This window comes from Cylas formicarius, unplaced genomic scaffold, assembly GCF_029955315.1.
Source record: "Cylas formicarius isolate icCylForm1 unplaced genomic scaffold, icCylForm1.1 PGA_scaffold_2__14_contigs__length_35257938, whole genome shotgun sequence".
NCBI classification, from domain to species: domain Eukaryota; kingdom Metazoa; phylum Arthropoda; class Insecta; order Coleoptera; family Brentidae; genus Cylas; species Cylas formicarius.
Window position 1 is genome coordinate 1,123,846 of NW_026844319.1, and position 3,661 is coordinate 1,127,506.

A 3,661-nucleotide genomic window follows, 5' to 3' on the forward strand; every position below is an offset into this window, starting at 1 on the left:
ATTGTTAGCCTTACCGTATCGGTTACTGCATTGTGAAATTCCACCGCGTATTCCTTTTTCGATCATCATTAATTGATCGATGTCCGTAATTAATTCTAGTTGAACATTTGAAATGAGAAGACATGCATCGTATGCCAGACCCGGTGCCGTGTAATATTTCAAACATTCCAAGCCATACGTTTTTTGACATACATTTCTGAAATTTTCGAAAACGTCCGTCAATAATAGTACGTCTGTTTTCAAATACAATTCCATATATTCGCGTAAATTTTGAATTTTGAATGTTGTCCAAATATTTTTGGCATGCTCGTAATCTTTTATCGTAATACCGGATTTTCTAAGTTTACTATAGAAATTTTCAATCGGGGGCAATTCGACGTCGTTCAATTTTTCCCAATCATCTAGATATTCATACGGAAAGACTCCCTTTTTCTGTAACAACTGAAATTCTTCGAGATTTTCGCAAAAGCTTCTAGTAATGTTTTTTTCGCTAGGGTCTAAATAAGAACTTAACTTATCCAAACTACTAGCCATAAATCTGAATGAATCTAAAAATCGAAAATTAACGCTCGTGTTTTCGATATATTTTGTAAACGATATATATTTTTCTTTGTTACGAGGTAGTAATATTACCGAACCGGGAATTTCAGTTGCCAAGTTTTTAATAAAAAAGTGTAGATCGTATCCTAAGTTATGAAATACCACGGGTATCATATGATCGTCCTTGTAATTAAGATTGCAAGAAGAATGAGCAACTCCTCGATATTTTCCCGTGAAATGACAATGATCTTTTACTCTTAAATCATTTTCGGTAAATGGTTTTGAACAAATGTGACATGTGGTTGATGTATAAAATGATTCTTTTTCATGTTCAGTCAAAGGTGTCATTGAAACAGCATTGTTAAATATAGGATTTAATTGTAGGGCCAGTTCTTGTAATTGTCGACAAAACCAGCTCATACAATCTTTACCCGTATACAAGTTAAATTTGGAAAGATTATTATCGTAACTGCACAACAGATAATAAGAAATACTACAAGGAATATGTTTTTGATATTTTTTAATGTTTCCCGTCGCAGCGGAATCTTCGTATTTTTGTAAAATACACTCGATATCCGCGTAAATAACAAACGGTACTTTTTCTTTATTTTTAAAATGCGAAAATGTTACGTGTTTCTCTTGTTCAGTCGGGAGCGTAATTTTGGTTTTATTTAATTTTCTGCAACTAAATATGTGTTTATTTAAAGTTTGTTGTGAATAAAAATGATTTAAGCACCGATCGCAATAAAATCTGCTATGAGTCGAATCTCCGCTTTGTTTCGATAATAACCGTGATAAACTTCTAATTAATGCGAAATGAAAAACTGTCTCAAAATTGTTAATGTGATTAGAGAGATTATTGTTGTCGTCGTCGTCGTCGTCGTCGTCGTAATCATTGGTTATATCGGTGGGAAGCACCAATAAATTAACCGTTCTTAAATAAGAGAATTGACTTAAACACGCCGGTACAATTTCCCGCTTTTCTAATGAGAAAACGTTTATGGAAATATTATTCATTTCTTCAAACTTTTTTATGTCTTTTAATTTGATTGGAAATTCAATGCCATCGTATTTTAAAACTTCACTGAAATGAGGATATGAATAGGTAATACGCGGATTTTGTTTTGTACGACAAGGATGTAGCGCGGCAACGATAGACCAAAGAAAACAATATTCATCGTTATTTTGAATATTAAGAACAGCTTTTTTATTAATAATAAATTTTGGCATCGATACATAAGTTGAAAGACCGATATTTATCGGTGTATAATTATTAATGTTAACTTTTAATTGTAGAATCCGGTGAAGAGCCCAACCAGAATCCCTCTCTTGAAAATCCTCTAATTTTGTTAATATATTATTTTTAATATAATTACTATAAAATTCTTTCAAATCGGTATTATGATCGATGACGCGATTTTTGGTGGAAAAATGTTTTACATCGGTTTCGCCTGTTTGTGGTTTTACAAAATCTGCAAGAAATATTACGTTAACTTTAATTAGGGACTCCCGAAGGGCTTTTTTTATTTGACAAGAGAATGATCTAAACGCCTTGCTAAAAAATATTATAGGATCTTTAATATCTAAATTAACTATTGCTCCCGTTTTAATACGGTTTTTAAAGCAAGACTCGTTATCAACCCAAATTAATTTTGCATTATTTTTTTTAACTGTTTTATGATGTTTGAATTGTTCTTTGAAATTTTTTAAAAGACTTAAATTTGATTCTATTTTTGCCACCGCTTTTCTGTCTGTCGACGATGACGATACACTTTTTAAATATTTTTTCAAAATTAAATTGTTTCTGTTCAGAAATTTTATCCACTTGCAATATTCATGTTTTGTTTTAATTAACTCACCAACTTCTTTAATTTTCAGCAGCGTTTTTTCACTCAACTCACTGATTTCAGACATTTTTACTTATACGCAGCAGACTTTTTTGTCTATTCTAATAGACGCGTATGTGATAAATAATATCACTTTGTAGAATTTTACCGCTTTTATCGGATAGCGGGGTTAGGGTCAAAACTATTATGTTTTGCGCAATTGATAAATATAACGTAATCGCTTTTAATATTATGAATGCACTGTGTTATTATCGTGCTGACGAAGTGGAAATTTTAGGATAGATAATAATTAAAAAAAATAAATGCATATAAATATATCGAACTCTACGACAAGGAATCATTGTACACAACGACTATGGACACTCCGTCAACATTAATTTTTCAGTCAACGGATCCCGCCAGACTTTCCAACAAGATGCTGGCGGTATTTTTAAAAAATTTATTCAGGTAAGTCTGTCACCTTCATTGTTTTGTTTTCCATAATTTACTAAAAATCTATCAAATTATCATAGGTATGGGAGGAAAGAAGTGAAGATTGTGAACAAGAGAGTTCACTTGTATTTGAAATATTCACCGAAGAATGAAACGGTTCAGGGAAAATTAAAAAATCTTCCCGTCCGATACCTGAGAGTGGCGGCCGATGACGAGGAAGAATTACAATTGTTATTGAAGGGGATGCGTGAATTCTCGGACGTCAATTTTTATGCGGCTGCCATAGAGGAGGACGAACCCGTACCGGCTAAAAAATTCAAGCCGGCTTCGGAAGAAGAGAAAATAAAAATTCTGGAAAACAGAATTTTAAAATCAGCCACCACTACGACGATGACGACGACTACCACCACTCCCAGTACCAGCAAAGTTGAAGATTTTTGCTTCGTTTTAGACGACGACGCGGAAGAGTTTGAAAGTCAAAAATTTAGTGTAGTTAGTAAATAAAAATATTAAAAAATATTCGAGTTATAACTTGTTTAATTTTTTCCATCACATGATAAAAATAATATTAATTGTTCTTATGGTTAAAGTTAATAAAACAACAAGTTTACTACGTTGTCTTCATAATCTGAAACAATTTCATCTATAATTGATTGTTTCATTTCACTCGGTGAATCGTAATTACTAATAGGAGTCGAATTAAATGATAACTGTCTAGGCAATATTTTTCGTTTCTTTTGAATTACTGATAGCGGTAAAGTTTGTTCTTCTGCTGTGGCGGCGGCGGGCTCCTCCACTTTTACGGGAGGATGATACTTTGGAGTAGTTTGTGTTACATCACT